Source organism: Aedes aegypti, chromosome 2 (genome assembly GCF_002204515.2).
Source record: "Aedes aegypti strain LVP_AGWG chromosome 2, AaegL5.0 Primary Assembly, whole genome shotgun sequence".
NCBI lineage: Eukaryota > Metazoa > Arthropoda > Insecta > Diptera > Culicidae > Aedes > Aedes aegypti.
In genome coordinates this window covers 166062530-166079148 of record NC_035108.1, presented here as the reverse complement: position 1 = coordinate 166079148, position 16619 = coordinate 166062530, and the positions used below count along the sequence as shown (strand labels likewise).

The 16619-nt window shown below is 37.6% G+C and overlaps 1 protein-coding gene and 1 long non-coding RNA gene across 2 annotated transcripts in view; both read right to left on the bottom strand.

Moving 5' to 3' along the window:
• The window catches only part of LOC5572280 (protein rhomboid), a 313031-nt gene that overhangs the window by 107862 nt on the left and 188550 nt on the right, over positions 1-16619 (bottom strand). The window lies entirely within an intron of this gene.
• LOC110676186 lies at positions 12607-13512 on the bottom strand. Its single transcript, XR_002500146.1, has 2 exons — positions 13132-13512; positions 12607-13073 (listed from the first exon to the last, which is right to left on the bottom strand). It is a non-coding gene; the product is annotated as an uncharacterized LOC110676186 (long non-coding RNA).

The following is a 16619-nucleotide window of genomic DNA, read 5'->3' as shown; positions in this document are numbered from 1 at the left end:
CTATCTTTGCATTACAGATAGTAATCGCAATGCAATGATAGACTTTCGAGTACATTCGATTTTGGAAATTCGTAAAACGATGATAGTTGTTTTCCTCTTAAAAGAAGAACAAACAAGCTCGTTTTGGAATTTAATCAATGTTCAAGAATACCGTAAAACGGGGTAACTTTGATAGTTTTTTGAAGAAAACTTGAATATTTAGGTATGTTGTTTCAAAGAATTATAATTTATATTTTTAAAACAAGTACTGCCCAGTCAACATTTTGGTTTGTATATTTTTTGCTATACATCATTTTATATGAATCAAATCACTCGTATAAAATGCATGAAAACGCTATATACACACCAAAGTGGAGGCCATATACGCACTTCCCACGACTTTTTCAGATTTTCCATGGTCAGCAATACGATGCCACAAAATTCCGATAAAAATTAAAAAAAGTTTCCAGCGAGACTCGAACACCGGACCTTTGTATCCCTTACCCGGTACCATACCACTGCACCACAGACCGCTTCATGAATAAGGTGTGATTATTTGCCAACATGAAAGGAAGTTTGCTACACAGCACACACGCTTTGTTGTTCTTTGAAGCCCACCGCCAGAAGGGACCAACTTTGGGTGGCAAATTTTGCTAAGTTATTACGATTTCATTTGATGCTAGTCTGCATTGATATATGATCTGTCAGTTTATACAACTTGATGCGATCCTAGATTATACCATTTACGGCATGGTTTGTTGTCAACAAAGTTTGTCGACAATGAATCGTAGTGGAGAATTATATACAATTTGTGTTAACATTTATTCGTTTTGATTTGGCATATTTTTTTTTCTATCTTTATTAACGAGATTTTTAGCCCTGGGCTAGTTCATCTCGGGACCAACGGCTTTACTTCCCTTCCGAAGGAAGTCGTCACTATAACTTTTACGTCATAAGTGACTATCTCGGGGATGGGTTTCGATCCCAGGTCCTCGGCGTGAGAGGCGTGTGTTCTAACTGTAGCATACTTAATTTTATAAATAAGTTTTCCGTGTGTCATCAAATGACAGCTCTGAAAATGTAGTTCATATAACTTGTATATGCGTACTCACACACATGAGCATAGACAACCATAAAAGGTGATCTGAAAATAGAGAGCCCAGTTCAGTCTGGTTTCAACTTACAACAAGTAAAGATCATTTCGACTTCGCCCTTACACCGAAAGTGCCCCATTCCTCAAACTCAACAACTGACGGCGAGGCTGGTACGGAAACCACTGGAGTTCCAGGAGATCATCGAGAAGACGATTAGGAAACCAGCGGATTCAGCAGTAAACCAACCGGAAGACGTACAGTCGTTTGATCCTGCAAGAAAATTCTGGTCATCTGGATTCGGCCATTGTGAGGTAGAAGTTTCTTCTATAGTAAGTAGCGTGCGTCTATCTATTATCTGAAGGAGAAATTTAGCAGGACGCTCCAAAATTGTGTTTTTGAAACAAAAAACTATACTAATCAGCATTAACTAACCTTTAACAAAGATTATGTGTAAAAGAAACAATATTAGTGACGCGCTATTATAAATTGCATTATTCATGCGTGCACAATAGATTTCGGCCATATTGTTCGTGAATAATAAGAGAGTTTTTTTTTTTTGTATTCGATAATTTAGGTCTGAAATTCATTTTGGTATTGTGATATTGTGAACATTACGCAGCGTTACGTTTGAGGTGATTTGGTTCGGTGCAGCAGATCAAAGCAAGGACATCCGGAGTGTGTATTTCGTGGGCGGCACAAGACACGTATGCGCAACACGTCGGCAAAGGTCGATAAACCACAAAACCACACAGGAATTTCATTGGTGAGTCAAAACCTGTTTTTTTTTCCTATAACCGCTTTGCGACAAATTTTGTTTTTCCTTTTATGATTTTCTGGCTGATTTTTGGCTAAATTTTACCCTTTTCAATCATTTACAATAACCTTTATTGAAAATTCTTTGCACACAATAGAATACCTAATTCAATTGTGTTTCAAACAATAGCCCTTACAATCCTGATAAATTATGGCGCAATCTGCCCTTGCAACCAACATTGAGCCTTACAGAAAAGGTGCGGGTTTCACAGAATGGGCTGAAAGGCTAGAATATCTGTTTTTGATAAACTCCGTTCAGGAGGAACACAAAAAGGCGTACTTGGCTACTTTAGGTGGCCCTGTAGTCTATTCGGAATTGAAACTTTTATACCCCAATACTGACTTGAACAACATTGCGTACAATGACATGATTTCAAAATTGAAAGCTCGATTCGATAAGGTTGCACCGGATATTATTCAGCGCCTCAATTTCAATAACCGTATTCAACAAAAAGACGAATCGGTGGAAGATTTTGTCCTGGCTGTCAAATTACAGGCTGAGTTTTGTACTTTTGGCGATTATAAGTCTATTGCCATTAGGGATCGCATTATTGCTGGAATACGGGATAAAGCTCTCCAGCAGCGACTCCTTAATGAGGAAAATTTGACGCTTTTGTTAGCAGAAAAAATTATTGCCACCTGGGAAGTTGCTGGAGCTAATAGTAGGGGTTTAGCAGACCGAGTAACTGACAATACTGGGGTGGAAAGGGTAGATGCAATTGCATCGACTAGCAAATTCAATGGAAATCCACGCACTACATTGGAGAAGCTATTAGCTACACTGGATTTGGCGAGGACTGCAAACAGCGATCACAATGAGGGACACGATAAAGGACCGGTGAAATCAAGGTTGGGATATAGACCCAACTCTATAGGCAGACAGACGAACAATGGTGAACGAATGGGACCATACTATCCCAGGATGCGAGGCGACTGGAAGAGCAACAGGGAAAGGCAGAGAGGGCAATATGCAGATTTTGTGTGTGATTTCTGCGGAATCAAAGGCCACATCAAGCGCAAGTGTTTCAAGCTGAAAAATATGAAAAGGGACGCCGTTAATTTTGTGGACCAAGGATCAGGACATGACAAGGACGATAGTTTGGAACGGCTGTTCAACAGACTGAAGGCAGACGATTCCGGAAGTGAGGATGATTGGGATGCAGGTGATTTTGAATGCATGAATGTGACGTCTACTAAAAACAATCCCTGTTTATTAGAGTTATTGGTGGAAGGCAAAAATTTGCAAATGGAGGTAGATTGCGGTGCCTCGGTGTCGGTAATTGGCAAAAAAGAATATTGGAAAATGTTTAAAAAACCAGTAAAGCAATGCAACAGAAGGCTGATAGTTGTGAACGGAGATAGACTCAAAATTGAGGGAGAAGCAAGTCTTTTGGTCGAATTTAAAGGGAAAGTGGAGAATCTAAAAATATTGGTACTAAATAGTGACTATAATTTCATCCCATTGATGGGGAGAACTTGGTTGGATGTGTTTTTCCCAGATTGGAGGAATTTTTTCACGAACTCAGATAGCATTAACAAGTTGTTAGTAGGAAACAGTGATACAATAGTAAATGAAATCAAACAAAAATTTTCTACAGTGTTTGAGAAAGATTTCTCTCTGCCGATTGTTGGTTATGAAGCAGAATTAGTGTTAAAAAGTGACGTGCCTATTTTTAAAAAGGCTTACAATGTCCCTTATCGTTTAAAAGATAAGGTAATAGAATATTTAGATAAACTTGAAAGGCAAAACGTAATTACACCTATTAAAATAAGCGAATGGGCTTCACCTGTGGTAATCGTTATGAAGAAGAATAATGACATACGTCTGGTTATTGATTGCAAGGTATCAATTAACAAAGTGATTATACCAAATACATATCCTTTACCCACAGCACAAGATTTGTTTGCGGGTTTAGCTGGATGCAAAATTTTTTGTGCTTTGGATTTAGAAGGGGCATATACGCAGTTAATGTTGACTGAACGATCAAGAAAGTTCATGGTTATTAACACTATTAAGGGACTCTATGTATATAACCGATTGCCACAGGGAGCTTCATCAAGTGCTTCAATCTTTCAACAAATTATGGACCAGGTACTTCAAGGCATCGATTTCGTTTACTGTTATTTAGATGATGTGCTCATAGCTGGAAAAAATTTTGAAGAATGCAAGGAAAGATTGCTAATTGTTTTGGAGAGACTTTCTCAAGCTAACATAAAAGTGAATTGGGACAAATGCCGTTTTTTCGTTACAGAACTTGAATATTTGGGACACATTATCAGTGACAGGGGTTTATTGCCATGTCCCGATAAAACTTTAACTATACAGAAGGCAAAAGCTCCCAAAAATGAAACCGAATTGAAATCTTACCTGGGTCTCATAAATTACTATAATAAATTTATCCCTCGTTTATCAATAAAGCTATATCATTTGTACAATTTATTAAAGAACAAGGTGAAATTTATCTGGGATGTTCAGTGTGAGGAGGCTTTTAAAGAAAGTAAAAATTCACTTGTTAATGCAAAATTTCTGGAATTTTATGATCCCAAGAAACCTTTAGTAGTAGTGTCAGACGCTTCAAGCTACGGCTTGGGAGGAGTAATTTCTCATATTATTGACGGAGCCGAAAAGCCAATAAGTTTTACATCGTTTTCATTAAACTCAGCGCAGCGCAAATACCCTATATTGCACCTTGAAGCTTTAGCTTTAGTGAGTACCGTAAAGAAATTCCACAAGTATTTGTATGGACAGAAATTTCAAGTTTTTACAGACCATAAACCATTAGTAGGAATATTTGGAAAGGAAGGAAGAAATTCCATTTATGTGACACGCTTGCAACGATTTGTATTAGAGTTATCTATTTATGAGTTTGACATTCAATATAGACCCTCATCCCGAATGGGAAACGCAGATTTCTGCTCTAGATTCCCGTTGGATCAATTAGTCCCAGAAAATTTGGATACGGAGGGTGTTAACAATTTAAATTTTGGAAAAGAATTGCCTATTGATTATAAAACAATTGCTAAATGGTCCAAACAAGATGAGTTTTTGCAACAAATTGTTTCTTATCTACAGAATGGCTGGCCTGAAAGATTAGAGAGGCGTTATGTCGACATTTTTGCAAATCATCATGATTTGGAAATTATTGAAGACTGTTTATATCAGGACAGGGTGGTGATTCCACAAATTATGCAAAATAAAGTGTTGGATCTGCTGCATGCCAATCACGCTGGTATTGTAAAAATGAAACAGCTTGCAAGGCGTTATGTCTATTGGTTTGGTATAAATAGTGATATAGACAAGTTTGTACCTTCTTGTGATATTTGTAGCAGTATGACAATTCTACCAAAGCCAAAACTGTTATCCAAATGGATCCCTACCACTAAGCCATTTAGCAGAATTCATATTGATTTTTTCTATTTTGAGCATCATGTTTTTTTACTAATAGTTGACAGTTACTCTAAATGGTTAGAAATTGAATGGATGAAGAATGGTACTGATGCAAGAAAGGTAATTAATAAGTTAGTCGTATTTTTTGCGAGATTTGGTTTACCAGATATGTTGGTATCTGATGGGGGTCCACCGTTTAATTCTAATGCTTTCATTTCCTTTTTGGAGAGACAGGGCATTAAAGTTTTGAAAAGTCCACCTTACCATCCATCTAGCAATGGCCAGGCCGAAAGATTCGTGAGAACGGTCAAGGAAGTAATGAAAAAGTTTTTGATGGATAGAACTGTGATGGATTTGGAGTTGGAGAATCAAATAAGCTTATTTTTAATAACGTATAGAAATAATTGCCTAACAAAAGAAGGAAATTGTCCATCAGAACAAATATTTTCGTACGCACCAAAAACGTTGATTGACCAAGTCCACCCAAAGAAACATTTTAAACAAAATTTGCAAGAAATATTGCCGCATGAAGATACTAACATCTCTAAACGGAATGGAGATGTCCATACGGGATTAAATGATCCACTGTGCAATCTGACGGCTGGAGAAGAGTTGTGGTACAAAAACCACAACCCTCATGTCAAGGCAAGATGGATTAAGGCCAGTTTCATTAAATGGCATTCTCAAAATACATTGCAGGTGCAAATTGGAAGCGTACCAATAATGGCCCACCGCAGCCAAGTGCGTAGATGTAACGAGAGTGACAACAATATGCCGAATGCTGTAGTCTTACTGCGGCGTTGTGATGAAGATGTGCAAAGGGATCAGTCTACCACTGGAGCAGAGGCGAGGGTCGAGGAACCTCCAGTTGACACCTGCAATCCAACCAAGCGTAAAAGAAAGCACGATGAATTGGACCACAGTGTTTCTCTAAGAAGGTCAATGAGGCCTAAAAAGGCGAAGAAAGATAGTATTTATGTTTACAATTGATTATATAGGTGAATTTGATATTTCCATTGTATTATTGTACTTCAACCTTGAACTCAAAATCTTTTCAAATATCTCGATTAATTAATATTTTTCATAACAATGAATTCGGAATTTTGTATTATACTTTAGATTAAGCTGTCGGTAAAAACCGAAACTCGATCATCCGAAGGGGTGAGGAGTTGTAGCATACTTAATTTTATAAATAAGTTTTCCGTGTGTCATCAAATGACAGCTCTGAAAATGTAGTTCATATAACTTGTATATGCGTACTCACACACATGAGCATAGACAACCATAAAAGGTGATCTGAAAATAGAGAGCCCAGTTCAGTCTGGTTTCAACTTACAACAAGTAAAGATCATTTCGACTTCGCCCTTACACCGAAAGTGCCCCATTCCTCAAACTCAACACTAACCACTACACCAGGTCCGTCCCCCATTTGGCATATTGTGCGATTCTGATTTTTGACGTATGAATATGAGATTTTTGGCGCACATTCTTATACGATACGTGGTTCACTGGGTGGTATCCTAACTATCGATTGCAGTTGATAGATTGCCAAAAGATTTATTCTGAATGGTTATTTTCATATAATCGAAAGTCGGTTTTCTGTTTTGGGGTAACTTTGATAATGGAGTACCGTAATCCGGGGTAACATTGATCAGCGGGGTAACATTGATCGGGATGACTCATCTTGTTAAACGTTCAAATAAAGATTTATTGATGAAGCATTTTCGAACCATGAATGGTGCCTCTCTTTTGTATATTCATAATCTAATGATAATTAAGGTTTTTGCCAAAATTGCGTTTAGTTAATGCGCAAATTTGTCAACTTTTTGAAACAATGATTTCTATCATTTTCACTGACACTACCGAAAATTCATGTCTCACATGAGTTCTGCAGACGATGTGATCAAGGAAAATGCGGGTGTTACTAAAAATGGCATCGCCGAAAACGATTCCGTTGTCAAATCTTTCATAAGTTTATTCATTTAGGCAACATTAACTAAATACTATTACGAATGTAGAATTTCCTGAGAAAATTGCCTACCTTTAGGCGTATTACGCGGTTCAAGATGTTTTTAATTTTGAAATAACTCAAAAAGTAAATGACTTGTAAGAGTTTGGTCTTCATATTCGGCTTCAGGGGCCCTGATTTTAGTAAGTAACGACATTTCCAATATAAGCGAACGTTGTTTACTTGAGTGATCAATGTTACCCCATATCAGCTGAATCAAAAAATCACTTAAAACATTTATTTAAACATGTTTAAATCTTTCGAAAAACAAAATAAAGTACATAGCTAGGAGCGGTGGGTGCCAGTACTTGTTTTAAAAATATAAAACTTGTAACATTTGTATTGTGAAATGAAAAATTTAAGAAAAACAAAAAAAAATGATCAATGTTACCCCGGATTACGGTACCGTTAAGTCACCAGTCACCGTGCGGTCTCCATTCACCGTGCACACATACAAATTCCTACAGAATATTCATACAATTTTCACAAATTATTCTTTTGTCAGCAATATAAAGTAAAACTGATGAAATTAAGTAGTTCTTGTCACAAAGCCTTCTGAAAAACCTGATTCTAGTAGTCAAAATCATGTGAAATTTGTTTAATAATGGAATTTTTTAAAACTCTTAGTAGAAACGCCAAAAAATCACATTTTTCATTCTAACGTTAGAGTATCAAATTTTTCAAAATTTCAATATGTTTTCGCCATTGATACTTCTAGTTACATGTATTTCATCGTATAAACCAGTGATTCCCAAAGTGGGCGAATTCGCCCCCCGGGGGGCGATTTTCAGGTGCAAGGGGGCGAAAATTTATAAAACTGAATTTGGGGGGCGAAAATATTAGAAAGGGGGCGAAAATTATGGTATGACAGCAATTGAAAAACAATAATTAATTCAAAGTTTGTAAGAGACACTCATATTTCAATGAAAGCATCTACATCTGAAAAAAAAATATTTATCTCCAAACTATTTCATCTGTTATTGTGTGTACCTCTAAACGCGCTTGATTTTTAATTATGATAGACAAATTTGACGATTTTAATTGAGATCTGAATGGTTTTTGACTAATATAACATTTAATGTATTTTGAAAGAAGAAAATATGTGAGAGCTTCTAGCGATATTTTAAATTTATTTCCAAGTTTAATGTAATGTTTGGTAGCTTTTTGGCGATCTTTGGAATAGGGCAGATTATGTTTTTATTGCTTCTCATGCATTTGTTTCACTACTCATTTTGATATTTTGTTTTTAAAAATAGGCCTTGGTGTCATAAAAGTGCATGGATCAAAGCCTGAAAAATAAAATTTGCGTCGAACGTTATATTGCGGTGAATGGAAAGTTGAAGAATAGTCTGAGTTTACTTATAGTTTTTACAAATTGTATTATTTTTATATTTGCGATATTTTTTGCAAATTTGCACAAATCTTTTCGAAATTTATGAATTTTAAATCAGAACAGACTTTAGATTGGGCTGTTTCCAGAGCTGCCGAAAATGTATTAAAAAATTCTATAATGTATTTCTACAAATATTAAGTTAAAAGAAGACAAAAAAGCAAAGTGAACTACAATTGTTTCGTTGATCGAACAGTAGCCAAAATAATAGATTTCTTGATACGAAAACAATTGATGCATAATATAGATATTGCACAACTCTTTTATGGACATACAAGTAGAAGACATTCTCTTTGGGGTACTTTAAATGAAGTATTATGATTGTCTACTACACCCTTTAAATTTGACCAATTTTCGGTACACTTATGATGAGATTTTGATCAATACTCCAAAGTAAGTTTACTACTTAATACAAATGATTAAATTTCGTATCAGGGGGGCGATTCCAAAAAATATTGGTCTAAAGGGGGCGAAAGTCAAAAAAGTTTGGGAAACACTGGTATAAACCATGACATTTTATGCAAATTAGATTTTTTTTATTGTGTTTCAGTCGAAACACAAATGCACGGTGAATGGACCCTTTTCAATATGTATGGCTCCTATTACCGTGTATTAGTGTAAAAGACTTGAAATTTTTGGGTAATATTGGATTTATTGTTATGTCATGATTTAACTTTTCCATATTTAATTGTTGTGCTAATATGAAATTGTTTGGACAATACAGTCAAACCTCCTATAACGATTTCAATGAAAAAATAATGATTTAGCCAGTTTTTCAACTTTCTATGGCTTTCATTGTAAAACAAGGTTTGAATACCCTTAAAACTGAGTGCGCATGCTGCTAGCAACGTAGTTTTTCCACCAACAACGTTTCTTCAAGATAAAAATTAAATCATGACGAAAACTATACACACGGTAAATGGTGCACCAGTGTGCACGGTAAATGGTGACATAGCACGGTACGAGGCGACCTCAACAATACATTTGTAAGCACATTTATTAAGTATTTTTTGTTATACATCGATAATTTTAGATTTTTCCCTGAATTATGGTATAAATGTACGCCTCGTAGTGGTATTCTAGTTCGCTTAAAATGATTTGGAAAAATAATATAATTTTTTGAAGTGCAGATTATTCTTAAGGTGAAGCGGCGTGTAACTCAAAGAATCATTAGAATCATCATTGATGTAATAGTAGTAGTCTCGCCTTTCCATGTATATTTTCAAAAACAAACAAACAAAAAATATAACATTTTTGTTAAGCATATTTTTATGTAAACACATGAGAAATTTCGTAGATTGACGAGTATTGGAAATCAAAATCAACTGTTCAATCGTAAATATCAAAAGAAAACATTACAATTTTATGAAGGGCAACGGGATTTCTCTGTTTTTTATTGGATTTATCGCATATTTTTGTTACGCATCGGTACGGTTTATGTTTGCAAGGAATGACGGTGTTGCCAGGTGATTGGTGACAGATTTTTCTAGCAATTGTTATATGCTTGTTTTCGGAACATTTGCTGCATATTATAAAAACTTATCATTTTGCAAATAGTTTTCTATCACAAGATCACTGATTTTATAAAATTTTAATGATTTTTGTGATCAATCCACATTAAATGCTATGATTTTACAGATAGCAACTCTGACATCACTGCGCTCAACGATCGCGATGATTGTGCACACACGATAGACGCGTCCCGACGCATCCCGACGCATCGCACTGTGGAGCTTTTCAATTATTTTGGGTGGTCCAAATTGATAAACACTTGGTATGATTTTATGCTTCGTAGAGATTGTTTCTGTAATTTGAGAGAATCAAAAAACAAACAACGTAGGGGAACTGGGGGTAACATGCCCATAGGGGGCAAAACGCGCCACCCTCGATTTGGACGAACGGTGTGGTTTAGAATACTTTTTTTCACCCTAGGTTATAGCAAATGGATAAAAATGCTTCTATTGATAAATTTTTATGTGTTTTTCTCAAAAAAATCGATAAAAACGTATAAAAACGTTTTTCGCTGTTTTCGTTGCAATTTTGTGCGATTTTCAAGGTCATTTTTTAGGTCGATAAATAACCAAATTTTTAAAACTATCGCCGAGAGCCAACTTGTGCACTGTCATAGTTTGTATTACATGCAAAAAATATGTTAAATGTGTCCTTAAAAAGCTTATCGAAGGACCTAAACTTTAATCAACTCTGGGGGCAAAACGCCCACCCCTATTTCATAACACCAAAACAGCCGTTGGAATTCAAATTCTACCAAATGTAATGCCATATTGAAGTTACGCGCAATTTGAAACCTTACAAATGTACATTTTTTGCATCAGCATGTATACTATTATTGAACAATAACATCTGAACAAACGCCCGGATGTATGCAACCTATAAACAAGCATGATTGTGTGCGTACGTTTACAGCATGGCTAACGCCGAACTGAAGCGGGGCGTTTTACCCCGCAAAACAATACATATGCAGTTAAGCAAGCATTTTTTAAAAATTAGTTTATAAACCCCAGAAAAGCTTAAACGGATAGTTGTTTCTACTATTTGAAAGAAAACATGTTTGTTTATCCGACCATAATTTGAAAAGAGCAGAAAATAATGTTTTTCACATCTAAAATCGCTGTTTTCCTTAACGTGGGCAAATTACCCCCAGTCCCCCTATGAGTTTCAAGTTTCTATGCTTTGCCCAACCTACCCGCACTGAAAATAATACAACAGAAAAAAAGTTGGATATTTTAGACTATAAACACAGGCATGTCTCAGTGTGCGGTGGCAGCGTCGATTCGCAGCAAGTGAAAACCATCGCCATAATAGTTTTGAGTGATACGGTTGATAAAACTTTATAAATATTTGATTCCCGTTTGAAATGTGTTCCTTTAAGGAAAGTGAATGAAAGATTTGTTTAGTGGAAGTGTAGTGAACGCAATATGAAATACAAAACACAAATGCTTGCTGCAGAATTATAATGGAAAAGGTAAGCACCTTCTATTTACAAGTGTAGTTGTGTGAAGCAATGAAATGCGGCATGAAATCGGAGATTTTTTTTGAGAATATAAATCTCATGTATATTGTCGCTAAATTGATAATGCTGTATCTGAAAGTGTTGATTAAATATTGAAATACCACCTGAAGCATTTTTCTTCGCATAAATTATCCATTAAATCAGGTGATAAGCAGTTATATTTCATCGATGTTGCAAATACCAATACCATCAAAACAATATGTTAATGATTTTGGAAGAAGCCATTTTGTGATGACGCACCAAAAGGCCTTAAATGCACGGTGAATGGTGGCTTGACGGTATAAATCGAACAAAATTGAATCAATTACGGAACATTTATAGGGCGTTGCATATCTCTAGGCGTTTAACACTATATGGAAATTTCTGTCTTAGATTTTTTTTTTTTTTTTTTTTAACATGTAAAATTTGTTTATTGAGCGTAAAAAATAATTACATAATAATTAATCATACATCAACATTAATTTCAAAATTCAGTGCACCTATGTCTATAACATTATTATTCTCCATAATAAAGATAACATATTTGGCAAACATTTTAAGTATAATGATTTTCTTTCGTTTTGATATACCATTTAGATGCGGCCTCATCAGATCCTCTTCACGAATTCTGCGCCACCCATTGAGCAATGTTGCTGTCTTTTGTTGAAGCAGCCTCCACGCTGCCTCTACACGTAAACAGCTGCAAAGTTTGTGTTCCAACGTTTCACACACTGCGTTACAGTGTTGGCAGTTTTCAGCATCCACTCTGTTGATTCGGTACATTAGCTTCCGGTGCTCAAGCTTCTCATTAACCAATAAGTAAAGAACGCTACGTTGACTCGAACTCAGATGTTCACGCAGAGAAAACAATTTTGATATCAAATATATTCTGAATCATTACAACAAAATTTCTGTATTATTTGGTGGCTTATAAGAGCCTTTCATTGTTTCAATAACTATAAATGATTTAGTTCAAAAATATTTATTGTTGAATTTGACAGCTGGGTATAACGCGGTTCAACAAAAGAAATATTTGATTCAATGCGTTTTTCTTTTGAGACAACAATATTTTTGCATTAAAATGAAAATTTACTGTTTTATATCAAAGCATAGCTGTTTTTTGATTTTATAATATATTTATTTGAAATAATAACATCTTTTTATTGGCCGCAGTCCCCTCTCTTTTCATTTTGTTTTTATTTTGGAATGAAGAAAAACGAGTATGGCTTTTTAATACTTAATTTATTTACATTTTACATTACTGCTGTACTTATCTGGGCCACTCTCCAAATGTATAATCATTGGATTCCTGCTCCGCAAGCGACGGCATGAAATTAGCAGTTCAACTTCCTTTTACTAAATTAGTATCAGCGTTTCAATCTTGTATTCCACTGCAATCATTAAACACATCTAATTAGAATAAATATTAACGAAATGGTCATAACTTACCAAGAATAGTTTTGATCGTTGTTTCATATGTTTCAAAACAATTGATTGAACCTTTCCTGAAGAACGAATAAATGTTTCCGCGCCAGACATTTTTACTTTTGTTTAGAGTAAAAAAAAACAAAATGGCGGGTCACTTAACACTCCAACAATGAAAATAATTGGAACAAATAAATCTTCCAGTTGAAATGAAACTAGGTTTTGTTGTTTCAAAAATATATCCGATTGAGAATGCTGTCCGTAATTTCAACAATATTACTGATTCGTTTAGATAAAAATAATTGTTGTTTCAACACAGTTTATTCAATTACAACAAATTGACAGTGCTTGTTAAAAATAACAAAAATAATCATTGTTTTAAATGGCTGTTAATTCTCTGCGTGTTTGCTTGCAATATTACGCCAGATTTGTAGCCAGTTTGCCGTCGGGTGTTCACGAGTGACTTTAGGTTCTTCTGTTTGGTCAATGTAGAAATTGTGAATGCTATCGGCGGAGGGGTTTTGTTGGATTTGTGGAGGTAGTAATGGAAAATTTGAGAGGATGAGTTTTAAACAAGGACAGTCTGCGGGTGGGCGAGGATTAGCTTGGCAAATATAGGATCTAAAAAAGGGAATGGATTCGATTTCACACATATGCCGGTTCATCAGTAATGACTTGCATTTAAATGCAGGCAACTGCAATTTCAAACCGCCATGTACTACGTTGCGTGCTAACTGATGAATTGGCACCCTTGCCACTATGCCTCGCCATAAGAAGGTTCCCATCGTCGCAGTCAGCTTGGCCGTGTGTGCGGCCGAAGGAGCAAGCACCGAAGCGAGATACCAAACCTTCGATGTGATGAATACGTTGAGCAAAATCACTTTTTGCTGGAGGGTAAGTGTGCGTAGTGAGTGCAGATAGACTTGCTGAGAAAACTTACCAACAAGTCCATCCCAATTCAATTTACTCATGGCTCGTATGGAGTTGGCAAAAGTTACTCCTAGTATACGCACCGTGTTTCCACAGCGCAGCCAGGGCACAGAGAGTGGCCCGGCATCGGTGTAACCCACTGATATGGACGTCGATTTCTCCAGACTCAGTTTTGCACCAGACACTCGTTCAAAGAGATGGAAAGTCTCTCGTATCCTCTCGAGCTTAGTAGTGCAAGTGACGATCACCGACACATCGTCAGCGTACGCCACAACAAGATCGGTTCCACAAATATCTTCCAGTCGTTTCAACAATGGTTGCAGATATAGCACGAACAGGTGCATTGAGAGTGGGTCACCTTGCCGAACCGATCTCTCGATGGGGAATGCTTCTGTCAAATGCCCATTAATGAGCAAGCGAGATGATGATAGCTCTCCGATTCTGTTGATCAAGCGGACGAGGTTCGGGTCGAAGCCGAGCGAGCACATGTTCCGAGAGAGAAATCCTCGATCGACGAGATCGAACGCATGACGGAGGTCGAAAGATGCCAGTAACCCACGTTGTTTACGTTTTACAAGCTGTGCTATCCGATCCTTTAACGATAACGTGGCTTGAAAAATATTGCGTCCGTAGTTGGAACACTTGCGCGTCGCTCAGCACACGGTGAGTTCTCATCACATTCTCCATGCGCTGCTTTAGTATGCGAGATAAGATTTTGTAATCACTGTTGAGCAATGATATTGGCCTATATGAGTGTGCAGACTGGTCGTCTCCTTTCTTTTTAACGAGCACCAAAATTCCGTCAACAAACTCAGCAGGAAAATTGCCTGCTAGTGCCTCATTCATGATCATGGTAAGTTCTCTCCATATGACATCAAACGTTTTGAGGTAAAACTCCCGTGGGAGTGAGTCCCCCCCTGGGGATTTGTTTGGGCTGCTAGTCTTGATGGCGATGAAGATGTCGGCAGTAGTTATTTCACTCATGAGGGCTTCGTTGGTCGGGTCGTTTTCTGGAATTACTCGCTCGCAATCGAACGTTTGATCCACTATTCCTTCTAACTCGCCCGCAGCGTAGAGGGTGCGATAGAAGTCAAACATGTGCTGTTCAATTCCTCTGGCATCATCGATGGGTCGATTATCGTCGTCGAGTAGATGGGTGATTGCTGTTTTCTTCCTTCTTCTCTCACCTAATTGAAACATGGACAACGGTTCACCAGAAATATATGTTTCGCTGACGCGCATAAACGCCTGCGAAAAGTTTCGCTGCAGAGTCAGCATTTGCGCTTTAACACGATTTATTGTTGACAACATTGCAGGGTTTTGGTAGTAGCCATCGTACGCTTGCCGTAGTTGCACATAGAGTAGTCGTTGGTGCTCGCGATGGAAATCGTCGAAGGCAGCTTTTGATTTCCAACGGAAAAAACTTTTTATTTTAGGCTTAGCGTACGATAGCCACCACTGCATCCATGACGGATAATCCCGTCTCTGGCGAGTCCAGTATTGCCAACGATATTGGAACTCTTGAATGTTCTCAGGTGTGAGTAGATGGGGACGAAGTGACCAGAACCCTCGACCTGTCTCTCGTCCAAGGTGTGGGAGACAGATGCGCACTGTCAATGCTTTGTGATCTGAAAAGGAGCAACAGTGCGTGTCGGCTGATCTTAGCTGGTTTTGAAGACTCTTGCTGATGTACACTCGATCGAGACGTGAGGATGAATTGTGGGTTATGTAAGTGTGGCCTGGCATGTTTGGATGGATTTTCTGCCACACGTCGATCAACTGCAACTGTTGCACGGTTGCATGTAGAGCAGGGCTGTGGTTGTGTCCCGTCGCGTCTGATTGTCGTAGAACACAGTTGAAATCCCCAGCGATTAATGTGTGTTCTGAAGGATGGCGAATGTAGTAGGCGAGTGTATTTAAGAAAAATCGTTCCCGTTCAGCACGAAGAGCAGTACCCGACGGGGCATAGATGTTGCAAAGCGTTGTATTTTGTACGCGCAGTGCAATCAGACGCCCGTCCAAACTTTTCTCAATATTGGTGAATCGTATATGCTCTTTGAGCGCTATTGCAGTCCCTCTTCTGGAGTGATCAACGTTGCAAACAACAGAGTAACCAGGCAAAAGAAGCTGTTCATTTTCAATTTCCTGAAGGAAAGCAATGTCGATATCCATTGTGCGGAGGAATGTTCGGAGAGCATTTAGTTTGGTCGTGTTTGTGATGGTGTTGATGTTAATTGAAGCAATATTATAACTGGAGAAATCCATTATAGATTATCGCTCCCATCGTTCGCATTGTCATCATGACGGAGTTTTTTACCTGGCGGACGGCCATGTCGTCGTCTGGAGCTCGTCGAAGCTGTTGAGATATCGGTCTCGTTGCCGTCGCTAGTAACTTGACGTGTCACCATGCGACTGGGTGGTAGCAGGCTCTGCGAGAGAACGGGCGGGGAAATGAGATTGGTGCTTTGCTCGGGAGTGCTGGATTTCGGCAGTATTTGAGTAGACTGCGGTGGGTGCTCAAGGTTCGGCTTGGACGGCAAGGGAGTAGCGCTCACAGATGCTCCTGCTCGTTTGATCGGTGG